The following is a 22,423-nucleotide window of genomic DNA, read 5'->3' as shown; positions in this document are numbered from 1 at the left end:
GAAAACAAATGACCACAACAACAACAAAAACAGGCTTCTAAAAGAAAAAAAACATAAAAATATAATGTATAATAACATGAAACAAAAATCATCACACTAAGCTAGGATGAGTCAAACCAAGAGAAGTAAAATGGCCCTAAGAGAAGGGACATGAATCAGAAACCCACTCATTCACACACTCAGCATTCCCATAAAGAGCTCTAATGTATACATAGAGGACCTGGTGAAGACCCGTGAAAGCCCCTTGTTTGCTACTTCCTTCTCTGTGAGATCACATGAGCTTTGCTTAGTGGCTTTGGAGGGATTTGTTCTCCTTGTTTCCTGCTTCTCCTCTGGTTCCCACACTCCTGCCTCCTCATCCTCAGGGTTTCCTGAATTTGATGGAGCCTTCCCATTTAGAGTTGTGTATCATGTGGTTTTTGAGCCTAAATTATTGTCAAAACATTCAATAATGCTGTGTGAATTGTTATGGGTAATATATGTGTAACTTTATTATATATTGCCTACTTGTATGATTAAATGATTATTGGATAATTCAAAAAAATTTATTCAATTTTGGTTCAGCATAGGTCAATTGATGACCGTTGTCTTTCATAAATAAATCAAAAAAAGAATTGTTATGTTGAATTGTGGTTCCAAGTTCCTCAGAGAACCTGCTGGGCACTGAGCCATAGGTGCAAGTTTCTCCAGAAATTCCAAGCATTGTTGGTCTAAGGTGGAAAAGGACAGGACTCAGAATAAAATATGTATCAAAATATTTAAGTTCTGCTCCAGTTGGGGGTGTAGAAAAAGGGGATATTCTCTGTAATAAGTGTTCTTGTTCTTTTAGTTGGCCTGTTGATACCATTCCAGGTGGCTTCTGGGAGCTCAGGGCTCTGGCAAACAAGCCAGGCAGCAAAAAATCTCAGGAGGGTCCATTAGCTGCTGAGGGAAAGCTGACAGCTCACTCCTGCAGATCAGCACCACAGCAGGGGGAGGTGAGAAGCAGAAGCTCACAGAGCCACTGAGCTCTAGCAATGACTGTGGCAGTTCTGTGTGACTGACTGACTGGGAGTCCAGTTTGAGGGTCTAGTGATGAATCCTTTAGGAGGAAGTGCCACAGTTCAGAATGAGCAGCCAGTCTCAGATGTACTTAGGTGAAGCAGATGGTGCTCCACACTTTATTTCATGTGAGACAGGGATTGATAATCCTTGGGCAATGGAGAGAGGTTTTGAGGAAGAATGTTATGGGACTTAGGATGCTGGCAATGCTCTATTTGTCTGGGGAAAGATAAGCAGTGAGAAGATCATGTGACTGACCTCCTCTAGCCACCTGGGTTTTGTGTCACATGCTCCTGAGGCAGACACAGAAGCAGGAGAGAGCTTTGTCCCTCACCGTCTGTTCTCAGGATTAGACAGTAACCTCAAATTTGGGATTTCGTGGGTTTGTACATGCTGTACCTTGGCAGTTCCTTGCCAGTTTTTCTAGAGGCACAGTCCATGAGCCCCACAGAGAATATCGTAGGGGCATGATAAAAGCAACAGCAAAGAACCCTGGTTGCTTGAAATAGCCAGTGTTTAAATATCAGGAGAGACTCTTATAATGAAATCTTACAGATTAGTTAGGAGATTATAGGTGAATTAACCAGAACAAATTCTCAAACAGAAGCTGAAATAAAACTTTTTTCTTTCTTTCTTTCTTTCTTTCTTTCTTTCTTTCTTTCTTTCCTCCTTCCTTTCTTTCTTTCTTCTTCTTTCTTTCTTTCTTTTTCTTCTTCTTTTTTTTAATGAGGATTGGTTGTAAATCATATCCATAAATACAGTTTAGTATGTTCTTAAAATCTGGCTCAGCAGTAGGATAAGGCTCAAACCAAGTAAAAGAAATCATATGCAAGCAGTCCACTCACTGGAATCTCAGAAAACTAGATAATGTTTTTAATGACTCCCAGAAAGAAAGAAAAATTATTTACTATGCAGTTTTTGTGAGCTCACAAGTGTGCAGGTCTCATCAAACAAAGAAGCAAATATGTTAGAGACTGTCAGCTTATATAACTTCCTATGTGTACACTCTTTGCATGTGCTAATGACTCACTTTGGAAATTGATAAAAACAGCATGAATAATCTGACTGCCACATATAGTCACTTAGATATCACCATGGATTATGAATCACTGTGTAGCAATTGATGTAGTTCACTTAATTCCCTTTATATTTCATTTTGCTAAAATATAAATAAGGCTCACATATTTAAACTACAGGAAACATTTGCAGGTCAGGTGATAGGATTTTCTGCAATAAAGAAGGGCTTATTAAAGAGTATAGAAATTTCAGAAGGTCTGAAATAAAAGAGTGTAATTTGTATTGAGCATATAGAATTAATGTACAGACAACACATAATTGGCAATCTTGCCAAGAATGCAAAGAAATACTCACTCCATACAACTGTCATTTCAAGTTTTCTCCTTTAAACATTCTCCTCCTTATCATTCCATTCTTATCATGGCCTGGAAACTGCCATGTCTTTTTGCATATATATAATATTGCAACACTGAGCTACAATTTTTGAATTCTTTTTTTTCTTTTTAATTTTTTATTTAACTTTTATTAATTACACTTTATTCATTTTGTATCCCCCCATAAGCCCCTCCCTCCTTCTCCTCCCCTTTCTGCATGCATGCCCCACCCCAAGTTCACTGATATGGGAGGTCCTCCTCTCCTTTTTTCTGATCTTAGTCTATCAGTTCTCATCAGAAGTGGCTGCATTGTCAGGGTTCTAAGTTATCTCCATGAATAGTCCTTGGTTGGAGTATGAGTCTCTGGGAAGTTCCCTGTGTTCTGTTGCTCTCCTTGTGGAGTTCCTGTCCTCTCCAGCTCTTACTATTTCCCACTTCTTACATAAAATTCCATTCACTCTGCCTGACAGTTGAATTTCTGAATTCTTAGAGACTATCTATTGCTATACAATATATGATAGTAATGGGAATAATAAGCAAATGCCTTCACTTCTTCAGTGACTAAGATTAAAAGAGTTAAATATATTTCTCCATCATAAACAATGATCATTATTATTATTTTTTTATTATTGTTATTATTATTTACAATCTATTTACTTTTCATCCCAGTTGTAGACACATCCCTCATCTCTTCCCAGTCCCACCTCCCCTCCCTCTTTCTCCCCTTATCCCTCTTCCCTAGTCCACAGATAGGGGAAGTCCTCCTCCTTCCCTACTTTCTGATCCTAGCCTTCCAGGTCCCATCAGGGATGCCTGGATCTTCCTTCTGTGGGCTGGCTAGGTCATCCCACCAGGGAGAAGCACTCAAGGAACAGGAAATAGAGTTCATGTCAGAGACTGTCTCTTCTCCCCTTATTAGGGCACACACTTGGACACTGAGATTTCTTTGGGCTACATCTGAGCAAAGAGTCTAGGTCCTCCCTATGCATGATCTTTAATTGAAACATCAGTCTCGGCAGTACCTCCTAGCCTCATCCTTTTAAGCTTTGTTCGTCTCCTTGTGGGGTTTCTCTCCCTTCAGGGTCCTTCTTTATCAGATTAGGAACCACAATGATCTTCACACTAAACTAAATTTTGGTTTATCTAAAACTCAAGGTATAATCATGTTGACTAAACATTACCTAAAATTACCACTGACTAACTAACTACATGCACACTTGATTTGTAATTTTTTTTCTAACCAATTAATATACTTATCTCTTATTCTTAATCCTAAATGTAAATTATATGGTAGTGTGGTGAGTGTTATGGCTCCATGGACTCTGTCTTCAATGTGGTCATGAGTAACTTGAACTCCAACATTTCTAAGCCGTGCAACATAAATAAATCCATCATCTCTTACAATGTCAGGTTCACAAGTGAGGATGTAGGTCAGTGGCAAACTCTGTAACTGGGAGTCACTGGCTAGCAAAGGGGAGAGCCTGCTATCCAAGAGTGCTGGGTAGGAAGCATTTAGTTTGCCAAGAATAGGTTTAGTGTAAATATGGTTCTTTTTATACTTGTCAGGAAGAAAATCACTCCAGTTAACAAACTTGAACAGGTGTCCTGATCCTTCAGGCATGTGCTCATTTCTCAGTAAAGCCTGTTTCAGGGATGTGTTTTCAGTCAAGTATAGTCTTGCCAACTTAATTGCCATTTCCCTTGACAGAAAGGGACCATGTTCATAATCTTGATGAGATGGCATCAAGCTGTCAATAAACTGTAGTCCAGGATATATCAAGGCTTGCGCCTTAATTTTTTCTTTGTACTCTGGATTGTTCTGGAGCTAGAAATATAGAAACAATACTCAATAATTTTTATACAATGGTATTCATAGCTTTATCTTATTAACTTAGGGTAAATAAATCCATAAACTATAAACACTAGTGATTATTCTCCCCATATTTACTCATTGCTTGGCAGATGTGAGACTGAGTCATTCTACCTTCACCAATGAAATTATAGAGCATGCTAGCCCACTCACAGACATTTATTCACAGGATGGTAATCAAATAAAACATTGGCATGGGGCTCCAGAGAAGATGACAGAAAAACTATGCTTAAGATTACATCTTATGTGCTCGTTTCAACAGCACATATACTAAAATTGGAATGATACAGAGAAGATTAGCATGGTTCCTGCGCAATGATGACATGCAAGTTTGTGAAAATTACCATATTTTAGAGCCCCAAACTCCACAGACTCAGTGTAAGCATTGGTTTAAACCCTCAGGACAACCAGCTCCAGAAAAGTTTCTGGGTTTCCAGAGGCCCTAATCTCTGGCCTTCTTCTGTACCCAGGAGTGTTGTGCTCACCTGCTACTGATTATGGCTAGGGTACTGGGGCACACCCCTCCAACCTCAGACCTACAAAAGCCTGAGAGCTTATGGAGCAGCCCTCAGATACTGCTCCAAGGAGTGACCAGTTATCTCTAGCTAAATTGATTAAACCACAGGACTCAGTGGTTCTTCACCAGGGCTGTATCCACCAAGTACAGCTTAACAGCAGCAGCTGCAACTCACTAAATTCAGAGCAAGAAACCCAGCAGCAGGGTAGCCATCTCCAGGTCTTCTCTTGATGAGAGAAGAGCCTTCCTGAACACCAGAGTAATAATACAGGTCCATATGCCTGAGGTGAACTGTGACACTTCTTGAGAAGCACCACCATTCAGTTGACCATAGTCAAAAGCTGACAAAATCTCCTTCAGAACACTGCCAAGGGGATACTACCACCCCAGGACTCCATTTGGTACCAGAAATTAACAGACAACACCTGAGATGGATAAATGGGTAGAGGCCAGCATAAAAGCACAACCAACAAAAGGCAAAGCAATATGGCATTCCCAGAACCCAGATATCCAGGGGCAAGTAGCTGTGGACAGCCTATAAGTGAAATTCAGGGAGATGACCTTACATCTATTCTTATGAGAGGTTAATGGAAGAAACAAATAAAATGTATAAAGAATTAGGGAAGATAAAATCAAACATATTACGGTCATCTGTAAAGAAATACAAAAAGATGCAGCCAAACAGTTTGTGGCTTTAAGAGAGGAAATGTCTACACAATGGATTATTATTCTTCAATGAAATATAAGAAAATCATGAAATTTGCAGGTAAATGGTGGGACCTGGAAAGGACCATCCTGAGTGAGCTGTCCCAGAAGCAGAAAAGCACACACAGTATATACTCACTCATATAGGCATATAACATAAGATAAACCTACTAAAATCTGTACATCCAAAGAAACTAATCAAGAGAGAGGACCCTGACTAAAACACTCAATCCCCATCCCGAAAAACAAAGAGGATGGTCATCAGAAGAAGAAGAAAACAGGAAACAACCAAGAAAACTGTCACAGAGGGCCCCTGAAAGGCTCTGCCCTGCAGACTATCAAAGCAGGCGCTGAAACTTATGGTCAACTGTTGGGCAGAGTGCATGGAATCTTATGTAGGAAATAGTAGGAAATCTAAATAGGAAATCTTAAGTAGAAAATAGTAAGATCTGGAGAGGACAGAAACCCCACAAGGAGAGCAACAGAACCAGAAAATTTGAACACAGGGGTCTTCTCACAGACTCATACTCCAACCAAGTACCAGGTATGGAGATAACCTAGAACCCCTGCACAGATGTAGTCTATGACAGCTTAGTGTCCAAACAGGTTACACAGTAATGGGAAGACGGACTGCCTCTGACATAATCTGATTGGCCTGCTCTTTGATCACCTCCCCCTGAGGAGGTAGCAGCCTTACCAGGCCACAGAAGATGACAATGCAGCCACTCCTGATAAGATCTGATAGACTAAGATCAGAAGGAAGGAGAGGAGGACCTCCCCTATCAGTGGACTTGGAGAAGGGCATGTGTGAAGAAGGAGGAGGGAGGGTAGGGCCGGGAGGGCCTTATGGGGGGATACAAAGTAAATAAAGAGTAATTAATAAAATAAAATTAATTTAAAAAAGAGAGGAAATTATTAAATCACTTAAAGAAATAAAAGAAACAGGGTAATGTTCAAATAAACAGGTGAAGGAATTGAAGGGAAAACAGGAAAATACAGTCAGACAGGTGAAGGAAATCAACAAAATGGTTCAAGATCTGAAGATAGAATTGGATAAGTTAAAAAAAAACGCAAACAGAGGAAATCAAGGAGAGGGAGAACTTAGGAAAGAAAACAGGAACTACAGAGGTAAGCATAACCAACAGACTACAAGAGACAGAAGAAAGAATCTCAGGTATGGAAGATACAGCAGAAGAAATTGATGTATCCATCAAAGAAAACATAAATCTAAAAAATTCCTGACATGGGGCTAGAGAGATGGCTCCATAGTTAAGAGCACTGGCTGCTCTTCCAGAGTCCTGAGTTCAATTCCCAGCCACCACATGGTGGCTCACAACCATCTATGAAGGGTGTCTGATGCCTCTGAAACAAACAAACAAACAAACAAACAAACAAAAAAGAAAAGAAAAAAAGAAAAGAAAAGAAAAGACAACAGGCCAGTGGAACCTCTAGATTTCAAATCCAGATTCTGAAGGAAGCAGGTCTGTGTTGGTTTATGAGTCATACAGTCTTTTCAAATGGACTCTTGTCTGGTGTTTAATATACCAAATAAATTTTCAAAAAAAGAATCCTGACACAAATCATCTAAGAAGTCCAAGACAACATGAAAAGACAAAACCAAAGAATAAAAGGAATAAAGGAAAAAGAAGATTCCTGTCTCCAAAGCCCAGAAAATATTTTCAATAAAAGGATAGAAGAAACTTAAAGGAGAGGTCTATAAGAATACAAAAGGCCTACAGAACACCTAATAAATTAAACCAAAAAAGAAAATCTTCCCACCACATAATAATAAAAACAGTAAGTATACAGAACAAAGAAAAAATACTAAAAGTGGTAAGAGAAAAAGCCAAGTAACATATAATGGCAAACCCATAAAAATCACATATGACTTCTCAACAGAGACTATGAAATCCAGAAGGACCTGGACAGATACCATGCACACCTTCAGAGAACACAGATATCAGGCTACTATACCCAGCAAAACTCTCAGTCCTCATACTTGGGGAAAAAAAGGATATTCAATGACAAAACAGATTTGAACAATACCTACACACAAATTCAGCATTATAGAAGATACTAGAAGAAAAAATACAACCCAAAAAAACTAACTATTTTGAAGAAAACACAGGAAATAAATACCCTCATTACAGCAAAACAAAAAGAAGCCAATCACACAAACACTCTACCACAGCCAACACCAAAATCAAAAGATCTTATGGCCACTGGTCATTAATCTCTCTCAACACTAATGGACTCAATTTTCCAATAAAAAGACACAGACTGACAAAATGGATGCATAAACAAGGCCCAACAATCTGTTCCATACAAGAAAAACACCTAAGTCACAAAGATAGACATTACCTAAGAGTAAAGTGCTGGAAGATGTTTTTCCAAGCAAATGGCCCCAAGAAGCAAGCAGGAGTAGCCATTCTAACATCTAATAAAAGATGGGGAAGAACGCATCATACTCATCAAGGGAAAATTCTACAGGAAGACATCACAATCCTGAACATCTATGCCCCAAATACAATGGCACACACATTTGTAAAAAAAAAAAAAAAAAAAGAAAAGAAAAGAAAGAAAGAAAGAAAAACAATAAAACTTAAACCACACATAGCCCCCCCCACACACATATTAATAGTGGGAGACATCAACACTCCACTCTCAATAAAAAAATAATTAAACAAAGAAACAATACTCTAACAGAGGTCATTAATAAAATAGACCTAACAGACATCTACAGAATTTTTCACCAAACACAAAAGAATTTACCTTCTTCTCAGCACCTCATGGAACCTTCTCCAAAACATACCATATAGTTGGTCACAAAGCAAGCCTCAACAGACACAAGAAGATTGAAATAATCCCTTGTATCCTATCTGATCTCCATGGACTAAAACTGGACCTCAACAACAACAGAAAAAGCAAAAATCTATTCACACATGAAAACTGAACAACTACTAAATGAGAGCTGGGTCAGGGAAGAAATAAAGAAAGAAGTTAAGGTCTTCCTAGAATTCAACGAAAATGAAGGCACAATATACCTAAACTTATGAGACACAATGAAAACAGTGCTAAGCGGAAAGTTCATAGCACTAAGTGCCTTCAAGAAGAAATTTGAAACATCTCATTCAAACAACTTAATGGCTCACCTAAAAGATAAAAGAAACAGACACACCAAAGAGGAGTAGACATCTGGAAATAATCAAATTCAGGGCTTAACTCAATAAATAAGAAACAAATAAAACAATTCAAAGAACCAATGAAACCAAGAGCTGGTTCTTTGCGATAATCAACAAGATAGACAAACTCTTAGCCAAACTAACTAAAAGGCAGAGATACACTATCCAAATCAACAAAATCAGAAATTAAAAGGGGGACATAACAACAGATGCTGAGGAAATCCAAACAATCATTAGGACTTACTTCAAAAGGCTATATGCCACAGAATTTGAAAATCTAAGTGAAATGGACAATTTTCTTAATTGATTCCACTGACCAAAGCTGAAGAAAGACCAGGTAAATCAATTAAATAATCCTATATCCCCTAAGTAAATAGAAGCTGTCATCAAAATTCTACCATGCCAAAAAAGCTTAGGGCCAGATGTTTTCAGCACAGAAATCTATCAGACCTTCAAAGAAGAGCTAACACCAATACTCTTCCAACTATTCCACAAAACAGAAACAGAACATTACCTAACTCATTCTATGAAGCCACAGTCACCTTGATACCTAAACCTCACAAAGACCCAACAAAGAAAGAGAATTTCAGGCCAATCTCTATTATGAACATTGATGCAAAAATACTCAACAAAATACTTGCAAACTGAATCCAAGAACACATCAAAGATATCATACACTATGACTCAGAAGGCTTCATCCCATGTATGCAAGGTGGTTCAAGATACAAAAATCCATTAATGCAATCCACCATGTAAACAAATTGAAAGAAAAAAAACACATGATAATCTGCTTAGATGCTGAAAAGCATTTGACAAAGTTCACCATCCATTCATGTTTAAATAGACAGACAGTCTTGGAGAGATCAGGGATACAAGGCAAACACTTAAAAATAGCTAAGGCGGTATTCAGCAAGCCTATAGTCATCATCAAACTCAATGGAGAGAAACTTAAATCAATCCCACTGAAATCAGAGACAAGGCAAGGCTTCCCAATCTCTCCATAGCTCTTCAATATAGTTCTTGAAGTTCTTGCTAGAGCAATAAGACAATTAAAAAAGATCAAGGCAATACAAATTGGAGAATAAAAAAGAAGTCAAAGTATCACTATTTGCAGATGATATGATAGTATACCTGAGTGACCCCAAAAATTCTACCAGGGAACTCCTACAGCTAATAAACACCTTTAAAAAAAGTAGCTGCACCCAAAATTAACTAAAAAAAAGTAGCCCTCCTCTATACCAAACAAAAGGGCCAAGAAAGAAATTAAGGAAACAACACCCTTTATAATAGCCACAAACCTTACTGTGACTCTGAACAAGCAAGTCAAAGACTTGTAGGAAAAAAAATTTCATGTCTCTGAAGAAAGAATTTAAAGAAGATATCAGAAGATGGAAAGATCTCCCATGCTCATGGCTTGGAAGGATTAACATAGTAAAAATGGCCATCTTACCAAAAGTAATCTACAGATTCAATGCACTGTCCATCAAATTACCAACACAATTCTTTACAGACCTTGAAAGAAAAATTCTCAACTTCATATGGAATAACAAGTAACCCAGAATTGCTAAAAAAAAATCCTCTTCAATAAAAGGTCTTCTGGAGGTATCTCCATCCCTGAAATCAATATGTACTATAGAGCAAAAATAACAAAAACTGCATGGTACTGGCTTAGAAACAGGCTGGTGGATCAATGGAATAAACCCACACACTTATGGATACCTGATTTTTGACAAAGATGCCAAAACTATAAAATGGAAAAAAGATAGCATCTTCAACAAATGCTTCTGGTTTAGCTGGAGGTAGAAAAATGCAAATATATCCATACTTATCACCCTACACAAAACTGAAGCCCAAGTGGATCAAAGACCTCAACATAAACCAAACACACTAACCTCTTAGAAGAAAAAGTGGGAAAGAGCCTTGAACTCATTGGCACAGGAGACAACGTCCTGAACAGAACACCAGCAGCACAGGCTCTAAGAGCAACAATCAATAAATGGGACCTCATGAAACTGAAAACTTCTGTAAAGCAAAAGACACTGTTGTCAGAACGAAATGAGAGCCTACAGATTGGGTAAGGATACTCACCAAACCTATAACTGATAGAGGGCTAATATCTAGACTATATAAAGTACTCAAGAAGTTAAACATCAATAAAGCAAATTATCCAATTTAAAAATGGGGTACAGAAATAAACAGAGAATTCTCAATAGAGAAATATCAAAAGGCAGAGAAATGCTCAGTATCCTTATACATTAGGGAAATGCAAATAAAAACAACCTTGAGATTTCACCTTACACCCATCAGAATGGCTAAGATGAATAACTTAAGTGACACATGCTGGAGAGGATGTGGAGAAAGGGGAACCCTCCTCCAATGGTGGTGGGAATGTAAACTTGTACAACTACTCTGGAAATCAACCTGGTGCTTTCTCAGACAATTAGTCATAGCGCTTCCTCAAGATACAGCTATACCACTGCTAGGCATATATCCAAAAGACATACAAGTATACAACAAGGACATCTTCTCAACTATGTTTGTAGCAGCCATTTATTATTAGTAATAGCCAAAAGCAGGAAAGAGCACAGATGCCTCTCAGTTGAGGAATGGATACAGAAATTGTGCTGCATGTCTACGCAATGAAATATTTCTCAGCAACAAAAAACAAAGAAATCATGAAATTTGCAGATAAATAGTGGGAACTGGAAAATATCATCATGAGTGAGGTATTCCAGGAGCAGAAAGACACAAGACACACAGAGTATGTACTCACTCCTAAGTGGATGTTAGACTTATAATATAGGATAAACATACTAAAATCTGTACACCTAAGGAAGCTAATCAAGAGGGAGGACTTTGGCTAAGATGCTCAATCCCCATTCAGAAAGGCAACGAGGATGGACTTTGGAGGAAAGAGAGAACAGGGAACAGGACAGTAGCCTACCACAGAGGGCCTCTGAAAGACTCTACCCTACAGGGTATTGAGGCAGACGCTGAGACTCATAGTCAAACTTTGGGTAGAGTGCAGGGAATCTTATGAAAGAAGTAGGGGATAGTAAGACCTGGAGGGGACAGGAGCTCCACAAGGAGAGCAGCAGATCCAAAAAGTCTGGACATAGGGGTCTTTTCTGAGACTGATACTCCAGCCAAGGACCATTCATGGATATGGCCTGGAACCCCTGCACAGAGGTAGCCCATGGCAGTTCAGCGTCCAAGTGGGTTCATAGTAATGGGGACAGGGACTGTCTCTGACAGGAATTGATTGGCCAGCTCTTTGATCACCTCCCCCTGAAGGGGTAGCAGCCTTACCAGGCCACAGAGAAAGACATTGCAGCCATTCCTGATGTGACCTGATAGACCAGGATCAGAGGGAAGGGGAGGAGGATCTCCCTTATAAGTGGACTAGGGGAAAGGCTCCGGTAGGGAAGCAGGAGAGAAGATGAGTTTGGGAAGGGAGGAAAAGGAGCTACAGTGGGGATGCAAAGTGAAAACAAAATTGTAATTAATAAAAAATAAAATAATTAATAAAAAATTAAAACAGTCAAAAATGACTACATTTTATAAAATCATTTTAGGGTATCTGATTGTGTGTGGGGGTGTCTGTGTGACAAAAGGAGGAGACTATATTTGTATATACCATAATGCTTTGGAATATATTGTTTTCCATTCTCTGCATCCCAAGTGCGCAGTCATAGGTATGTGTCACCATGTTCATCTAGCTTAAAACACACACACACACACACACACACACACACATCATAAACATGTATAATGTGTATGTATGAACAAATACAACATGTGTAAAAAACCTAAATTTGACATATAAATTAAAATGGAACTTTAACATGTTACAGGTAATAATTCAGACATGAATCCTAACTTTGGAGAAACACACAGGGTAATTTACAAAATCAATAAAGCAGAAAAAGATGTGGAATGTTGGTGTATATATCCCTGTCTTTATGAGAAAGAGAAAATGCTCTGAGTTTGCAGATGTAGGAAAATTTTCCTTCCTTTCCTTTTCTACTTATGCAAATTCAGGCAAGAATGAGCAGTGAGTTTTGTAGGGTCATTCTTTAGGCAGTTCATGTGCATCTACAGTAATACCATATCCACAGATGTCTGCATCTGCAGCCCTCCATGAGAGAGTTCAAGATCTGTTTAGGTCAAGGACAGGCCCTCATCTAAGAAGTTAATTTATCTATAATGGGAGGATTAGTTGAAATTTTAAGAAAATATAAGAAAGAGTATCTGGCCAACTAAAACACACACACACACACAATAGATACAAGATTCCACAAATTAAAGAGAGAAATAATTTCCTAAGAGAATGTTATACAGTCTCTTGATAAAAAAAAAAAAGAAATGCAGTATTATCAGAAGAGTCGGAGAGAAAACAGTATTGTACATGAAAGCAAAACAGAGGGAGATTCAAGTGATGGCTTCTTCATAAGCAAGGTGGGGTGATCCCAAATAGATTCTTCTTTTTCAGTTTATTTATTTATATATTTTTATTTATTCCAATTTATTGTCTTTGTATGCCAGCTGTAGCCCCCTTCCTCACCCCCTCCCAAACCCACTCTCTCTCTCTTCTCCTCCCATGCCCTCTTCCAGTCCACTGACAGGTAGCATCTCTTCCCCTTCTATCTGATCGTGGCCTATCAGGTATCATCAGGACTGGATGCACTGTCTTCCTCTGTGGCCTGGTAAGGCTGCAACCCATGGCGGGTGGAGGGGCACTGAGTTCATGTCAGAGGCAGTGCCTGCTCCTCTTACTAGGGATCCCACTTGGACACTGAGCTCCTATGGGCTACACCTGTGAAGGGGTTCTAGGTTATCTCCATGCATGGTCCTTGGTTGGATTATCATAGTCAAAAAAGATCTATGGGCCTGGGTTTTTTGTTTTTGTTGCTCTCCTTTTGGCATTCTTGTCCTCTCCAGGTCTTTAGATCTCCCATTTCTTTCATGACATTCTCTGTACTCTGCCCAAAGTTTGGCTATGAGTCTCAACATCTGCTTTGATACCCTACTGGGTAGAGTCTATCAGAGATACTCTGTGGTGGCTCCTGTCCTGTTCCCTGTTTTCTTTCTCTTCTGCCATTTGTCTTTCCATTCCATTTGCCTTTCTGACTAAGGAGTGAGCACCTCACCCAGGGTACTTCTTCTTGCTTGGCTTTTTCAGATGTAGAGATTTTAGTATGTTTATCCTATGTTATATGTCTAATATCCACTTATAAGTGCATAGATTCCATGTGTGTCTTTTTTTCTTCTGAGATACCTCACTCAGGATCTTTTCTACTTCCTAAATTTTGCTTGCAAATTTCATGATTTCCTTGTTTTTAATTGCTGAGTAGTATTCCACTTTTTAAATGTTCCACAATTTCTGTATCCATTCCTTCGTTGAGGGATATCTAGGTTGTTTCCAGATTCTGGCTATTATGAATGAAGCTGGTATGAACACAGGTGAGCAAATGTAAGGTAGAGACAAGTGCATTCCTGGATTCCACTGGCCACCTAGTTTTTCAGAATGTTGCAGCTTAAGGTGAGTTAATCAGCTTACTTCAAAAGAGATCAAAAGTAAATACAGAAAGTATGGATGTCTACATGCTTGAGCACACATCTGAGCATGAACCAGCACTCATGTATACACATTTATACAAAATAGAAAAGAATTATAAATTAAATTCTTCACATTTTAGAAAAATGAGCAAGAATAATGGCCTTTAACAGTACGTCAAATTTCCACATGTTTAATCAAAAGAAGCAGAAAGAAATGCCTGAATAATAACATGCTAGCTTAAACTTGATGCCTTAAAGGGAATGAATAATGGGAAGAACAGTATCTGAGATCAAAATGTTAGTATTACAATGCAGTCCTGAGACACTGGGTTTTCTTATTCAATACCCATTGTACTAAAGCTACTGAACTTTTATGACAGAAATATCTGTCTGTACCTCATACTGTATATTCATACTACTATTCTTTATTATTAAACACCTAAAACAGTAGGTCCCAATGCACTGAAACTCTTCCAGAATATTATATACCAAATCTCTCAGAGAAACTCTGATGATCAGGAGCTCCAGCTCAGACCCTTTTATAAAACAGCATTTATGGAAAACTTCCTGTTGCCTGAGTTAGTCCAGGACTTAAGAGCTGTCCTAGGAACAGTTTCACAGGTCTCAGTGTTGGCCATGTAGATGGATAACAAGTCTCACCTGACCAGGATCATTTGAAATTGCAGGGCACAGAAGTGGATCTATAACAAACCTTTGCTTTTTACCTTTTCCAGCAGCCCTTGTGGAGTCACACTGGCACCTTTTGGGAAGACTGTAGTTATTACCATGGAATATCTGAATGTTATTAAACTCTAAGGATACAAAGAGACTTTTATGGCCTCTAGAATGTTGGAAGGAAAGTGCTACACTTATATAGCTAAGCCATGTCTCTTCAACCAAAAAAGCTGTGGTCTGGCAAAGATGTGATCTGGCTATCAAATGTCGTGTCGTAAATGCTTGAGTTATTTATAGATCTGTCTTGTAGGCCACCTCATAGAATTTCATTAGCTATTTCAAAGATGTAGAGTCAGGTACACAAAGAGTAAAAGGAAGTTTGCTTGTGGTGCCCAGTGCAGCTGGTAGAGTGAGATGTAAAGACTAGAAGCAGCCAAGGAGAAACCCTGTGGACAGACAGAAGTGAAGGCCTCAGCATCTCAGACCAAGGGCAGAATAGTCAAACCTGTAAAGAAATTCAACATACAATTTGAGTTGCTGTTGCTGTCAATGTACCCCCAGAACTGTCTCCAGAAATACAAATATGAGCAGGATCTACTCCATACTTTTCAAGGATTTTTTTCTTGAAGAAAAAACTTGATCACAAGAACACAGTCTTCAAGGGCAGCTAGGAATGGATACTGAGGAGTAAGCCTGTAGATTTAAACAAAAACACAGACAATAACAACAACAACTATTTAATAGTGATACTTAAATATTTTTCCATAATTAAGATATCCTAATATTATTCAAGTGTATTATGGGTCTTCCTAAAACACTGTAAATTTATTAGCAAGGGAATATACTATTGGATGGTTTATTCTGTGAGTGTGTGCGTATGTTTGTGTGTATTACAGGAACATGCCTCAATTGAGATGTCTTATTATTTATCTCTATCATTTTAAAGCATTAGAATTCTTCAGTTATATAAGTAATGTTATTTATGTAGTTCTCATGGGTTTTTATAGTTCAAATAGTATCTAAATATTTTAAAATAATAAAATATAACTTACATACTATATATATATAATTTAAAAATATGAACACATGCCAAGGTAAATAATAACAAGTACCTTATAAATTATACAATTATTAATGTAAATGTAATATAACAAACCATTTCAAAATCTTCTACAAAATAATAATGTGCTAGACAGTGTTAAAATAACAACAAGAAGGCCAGACCATCCTTAAGACTGTAAGTCAGGGGCTACATCTGTGCAGGTGTCTTAGGTTTATCTCCATGTATGGTCCTTGGTTGGAGTATCAGTTTAAGGAAAGACCAATGTGTTTCAGAATTTTTGGTTCTGTTGCTCTCCTTGCTCCCCTGTCCTCTCCAGATGTTACTGTTTCTCACTTCTTTAATAAGATTCCCTGTATTCTGACCAAAGGTTGCCCATAAGTCTCAGCATCTGCTTTGATAGTCTGCAGAGCAGAGCCTTTCAGAGGTCCTCTGTGGCAGGTTCCTAAATTGTTCCCTCTCTTCTCCTTCTTCTGATGTCCATCCTCTTTGCCTTTCTGGATAGGGATTGAGAATTTTAGCAAGAGTCCTCCATCTTGATTAGTTTCTTTAGGTGTACAGATTTTAGGAACAAGGACTGTCTCTGACTTGAACTGATTGACCTGCTCTTTAATTACCTCCCCGTGAGGGGGGAGCAGCATTACTAGGCCACAGAAGAAGACATTGCTGCCACTCCTGATGAGACCTAATTGACTAGAATCAGAAAGAAGGAAAAGAAGACCTCCCCTATCAATGGACTTGGATTGGGGCATGCATGCGGAGGGCGTAGGAAGGGAGGAATTGGGACAGAAGGAAGGAGGGAACCTCAGGAGGGATACAAAGCGCATAAAGTGTAATTAATAAAAAAAATTTTAAAAAGATTGTAAGTCAGATATTTCTGAAAATATAATTATTCTAGTTGCTTCAAGGATTACAAGGACATCACCAACCCTTCCAGTATATTTACCTGATTCTATTACATTTGCAGTGAAGAGATTCCTTTTAGAGTATTCTGGTAAGTGTATAATTCTGTAAATCCCGTTCTGCACTATGGAGTTGGCAGGAAACATTCACCCTCATGATGAACATTTCATAAATATAGAGTACACACAATAAATATTAATGTAATATGTATCTTCTCATCTTTGGTGTATGATGGAAATTTGGGTCAAAATCATGATATATGAAAACTCTAATTGAAGAACATTTGAATGTCACAACATTGATCATCTAATATTACTAAGTCCATGAGTAAATCTAACTTACAGTGTTTTTATTAGTACCTCAGGTTAAACACATCCCAAGACTGTAGTAGCTGCTTTTTCTAGGTAAGAAAAAAATAAGTTAAACCTAAGCTCAGAACAGGGATCCAGCCATGACTGAAGCTTAGTTGACTTGCTTTGTAAATCAAGCCTAGTCTGGAAAGGTATGATCACAGCATGAAAATTGTCATTCTCTTACTCTATTCCCACAACAACAGCATCAAGTTTGTTTGCTGTCCATAGGTTCAGGTCATCATAGGGCTGAATCTCTGAAATGAAAGAGATAAAAACAAAACTGTATTTGGTGGATTATCAAGTTATGGAAACAAAACTAAGTCTAAGAACAATGATGAATACTTGATATTTGACAAAGAAGCCAAATCCATTCAATGGAAAAAAGACAGCATCTTCAACAAATGGTGCTGGACCAACTGGATGTCTACATGAAGAAAAATTAAAATAGATCCATATTTTTCACCCTGCACAAAACTAAAGTCAAAGTGGAGCAAGGACCTCAACATAAAACCAGATACTCTAAATCAGTTGGAAAAAAAAGTGGGGAACAGCCTAGAACTCATTGGCACAGGAGACAACTTCCTCAACAGAACACCAACAGCACAGGCTCTAAGAGCAACAATCAATCAATGGGACCTCATGAAACTGAAAAGCTTCTGTAAAGCAAAAGACACTGTCATCAAAACAAAACGACAGCCTACAGATTGGGAAAGAATCTTCACCAACCCTTTATCTGACAGAGGGCTAATATCCAGTATATATAAAGAACTAAAGAAGCAGAAAAGCAACAAACCAAGTAATCCCATTAAAAAAAAGGGGGGGGAACGGAGCTAAACAGAGAATTCTCGAAAGAGGAACATCGAATGGCAGAGAAACACTTAAAGAAATGCTCAACGTCATTAGCCATTAGGGAAATGCAAATCAAAACGACCCTGAGATTTCACCTTACACCCATCAGAATGGCCAAGATGAAAAACTCAAGTGATAACACATGCTGGAGAGGTTGTGGAGAAAGGGGAACCCTCCTCCATTGCTGGTGGGAATGTGAACTGGTACAACCACTTTGGAAGTCAATCTGGCGCTTTCTCAGACAACTAGGAGTAGTGCTACCTCAAGACCCAGCTATACCACTCCTAGGTATATACCCAAAATTTGCTCAAGTACACAACAAGGACATTTGTTCAACCATGTTTTTAGCAGCTTTATTTGTAAAAGCCAGAACCTGGAAATAACCCAGATGTCCATCAACAGAGGAATGGATACAGAAATTGTGGTATTTTTACACAATGGAATACTACTCAGCAATCAAAAAGGAGGAAATCATGAAATTTGCAGGCAAATTTCAGTGGTGGGATCTAGAAAAGATCATTCTGAGTGAAGTATCCCAGAAGGAGAAAGACAAACATGGTATATACTTGCTTATATAGACCTACAAAATATGATAAACATAATGAAATCTACAAACCTAAAGAAGATAATCAAGAAAGTGGACATGGGCGATGATGATCAATCCTCATTTAGAAAGACAAATGGGATGTGCATTTAAGGTATGACAGGAATCTACCACAAAAGGCATTTGAAAGACTCTACCTACCAGTGTTTCAAAGCAGACACTAAGACTTATAACCAAACCCTCAGCAGAGTGCAGGGAATCATATGAAAAAAGGGGAGTTAGTATGATATGGAAAGGATAGGAGCTCTACAAGGACCAAATATATCCAGGCACAGGGTCTTTTCTGAGACTGACACTCAACTAAGCACCATCTATGGATATAACCTAGAACTTCTCCTTGGATGTGGCCCGTGGTAGCTCAGTAACCAAATAGTTTTCCAAAGTAAGGGAAACAAGGACTATTTCTAACAGGATCTCAAGGTCAGGCTCCTTGACTCCCCCCCCAGGGGAGGGGCAGTCCTGTTAGGTCACAGAGGAGGACTCTACAACCAGCCCTGAAGATACCTGATAAAACAGGATCCAATGAAAGGGGAGGAGGTCCTTCCCTATCAATGGACTTGGAAAGGGGCAGGGAGGAGACCAGGGAGGGAGTGTGGGGTTGGGGAGGGAATGAGGGAGCGGGATATAGCGGGGACACAGAGTTAACAAAATGTAACTAAAAAGAAAAATAAAATTAAAAAAAAGAATTATAAAAGGGAAACAGCCTTTCCATACTAACTCCATAAATCCAGGACACACACACACATAAATGCACACACATGCACACAAAACCACACATACATACTCAAAAGAATACACTCACACAAACACTCAAAACATACCTCCACACTAGCATACACACATACATATACATACTACATACACACACACACACACACACACACACCTCCTCAAACACACATGCAACACTACACTCACACACACATGCAAACGTACATGTCCACACAGACATGCACACTTCTACAGGCACACACACATTCACATACACCTCTACACAAATACATGGGCAGACACCCATACCTATACACACATGCACACACATACATATAAGCACACACTCCTACAAGCACACAAGCACTCATGTTTACAAGCATGTAAATACAAATGAGTTTTCCCTATAGAAAATATATTTAAACTTTATGAATTAAATAAATGCACAACAAGCTCAAGTCTACATTAAAATCATAATTTTCAGTTTAATGCTAGGAATCAAATACAAGATTATCTCAATATAGGAAAAAAATGAAAAAATGCATTCCATATAAATAAAATTAATAATGGAAATATCATTATCTAAGTTGATAAAATTAAGGTACTCAGTATTTTCCATAACTTGTTGGTAAATTGCATGACAAACTTAGAAAGAGATCAGACTGGAATGTACCACAAGGCAATAGTGGCTGCAAAGAACAAAGCAATGGTCACCTGGTTAAAAGGTGAATGTACTTTCTAAAGTGTCTGGCACGATGCAGTGATTCTCTTCTCTCCAATGTTTAAATATCATTAGAACACTTAAACAGAGCAATAAAAGAAGATGAAGAATTAAAAGAAGAAAGAATAAAAAGAAAAAAACTCTGGGTGAGGTAGCTCTGTGGGGAATGCACTCAATAGCAAAAGGGCAGGAATTCAAATACCCAGTAGACATGTAAACGTATGAAGGGCGTGAGAAACAAACCATAACACCTGTACTCAACAGACAAGAAAAGCCGGCCAGCTATGGCTACTCAAATCAGGGAACTCTAGGTTCAATGACTTATCCTAAAGAAGCAAAGTGAACACTCTAGAAAGCACTTGTTAAAATTATGCAAGTAAATATCTCACTCTCTCCAGAAGATACACTGATGTATTTCATGACCTTTGAATCATAAGTCTTATCAAATAATGGCAAGCTCCCTGGTGACCTCTGTCTTACAGTGAAGAGTGGATTGTGGTTAGAGGTTTCAGGTACTGGAGTCAAGAAGGGAGGGGTGGGGGGTGCGGCAAGATGGCGGCGCCAGGAGGACTCTCATTCTGAGCAACAGCACAACAGGATCGGCACAGTGACCAACAATCAGAACTCATGGCCATAAAACACAGGTGATTGGGTCTTCCAGGTGAGAGGATGCACCACTGTGGGGAATTCAGTCAGCTTTGACTCACCTAGCTAGACTGCGGAAGAGATCCCAGTTCCGCAAGGCACTTGGTCGCCAGCCCAGAGCTACACGCCAGCATGATCTGGTCACTATCCCTGACTAAACTGTGGGCCCACAACATCACAGAATGGATTTTCCAGTCAAGAGATAACCCCACGGAGCAGGAAACGATTGGGACCGACCTTAGGTCACCCAGACATCCCCTGGAAAAGACTTTGGTTCCACGGGCGGCACAGGAGCCAGCCTGGAGCCAGAGCCGGGGACCCAGGTGCCTGCACAGAGCCCTGCCTGCACACCTGATTCTCGACTTCAGATAGAACTGTGGGCCCCAGGGCACCAGAGACTCAGTTTCACTGTCAGTGCAAACCCACAGGGAGGGAAACGGCTGGTCTGATCTTAGAGCACTCAGCTGATACCACCATCCCGAGAAGGTCTCTGGAAAATTACCCAGTTTAGGCAGATGCCCAGGCTCCCAAAGGCCAGAAAGGCGGAGCCACAGGCGGGCTTCTGTGCCTGTGGGTTCTACTCGCCACCCCAGACAGAACGGTTGTCCCCAAAGCAAAGACTGGGTGTCCCTGGCAGGAGGAAACCCCACAGCGGGGTGATCATCAGGTCTAACGCTCAGTACACCCAGCACAAAAAGACTTTCTGGATTCATGCAGACTCTAGGCTCTAGCTTTCTAATACAGGCAGGAGCGCAGTGCTCAGCCACCATTATTGAGTACCCCTAGGGCACTGGGGCACACAGCTGCATCCTCAGACCTACAAAAGCCAGAGAGCCATTACAGCAGCCCTCAGATACTGTGCCAAGGATCAACCAGTTATCCCTAGCTAGATTGACAAAACTGTGGGAATCCCTGGTCCTTCCAAAGGGCTGTACCCACAGCCTCCAGACCAGAGTAGTACCTGCAACCGACATCCCAGAAAGGGACACACAGCTTCCGGTCCAGACTGAGGCACCCAGCCTTCAGACCAGAGTGGAGCCCTCAGTTACCAGCCTCCAAACCAGAGCAGCACCCCCAGGTGCTAATTCAACCTAGGTGCACATTCTCCAGGCCCAGAGTGGAACACTCAGCCTCTGGCCCAGAGACTTGCTGGGCACTCCTCTCACTTTCCTGGACAGAACTGTGTGCCCCAGGATAACAGGCTGAGTTTCCCTGTTGGGAGAAAACCCCACAGCTAGGGAATCAGCAGGTTCTTCAAGAGGACTGTACCTGGGAAAACTGTAACAACAGCAGCAGCTCACTAAATTTACAACGAGAAAACCAGTAATGGGGCAGCTGTCTTGAGAACTTCTACGGATAAGAGGAGAGCCCCCCCGCCTGCCTAACAAAGACCACAGCTACTACTCAGGTCTATACACCTGAGGTGAGCAGTGGCAATTCCTGAGAAACACTGGCCATACAGTGACCATAACCAAAAAGCAGAGGAGGACTCCAGGAAAAATCATCTTCCGGCCAAGAGGATTCTCCCTACCTCAGGACTCCAGGAAGCACAGAAACTAACAGCCAACACCTAAAACAGCCTAATGGGTAGAGGTCAGCATAAAAGCTCAACCAACAAAAGACAGAGCAATATGGCA

The 22,423-nt window shown here is 39.7% G+C and overlaps 1 non-coding gene and 1 pseudogene across 1 annotated transcript; one reads left to right on the top strand and one right to left on the bottom strand.

The window, feature by feature from the left end:
* Positions 1-3,633: 3,633 nt before the first annotated feature.
* LOC110539608 (arylacetamide deacetylase-like 2) lies at positions 3,634-21,760 on the bottom strand (annotated as a pseudogene).
* Positions 4,549-4,655, top strand: LOC132652692 (U6 spliceosomal RNA). The gene has a single exon (XR_009590269.1). It is a non-coding gene; the product is annotated as a U6 spliceosomal RNA (small nuclear RNA).
* Positions 21,761-22,423: the final 663 nt, after the last annotated feature.

The sequence above is a fragment of the Meriones unguiculatus genome, chromosome 2 (genome assembly GCF_030254825.1).
Source record: "Meriones unguiculatus strain TT.TT164.6M chromosome 2, Bangor_MerUng_6.1, whole genome shotgun sequence".
Taxonomy (NCBI): Eukaryota; Metazoa; Chordata; class Mammalia; order Rodentia; family Muridae; genus Meriones; species Meriones unguiculatus.
This window is presented reverse-complemented; position numbering and strand designations above follow the sequence as displayed.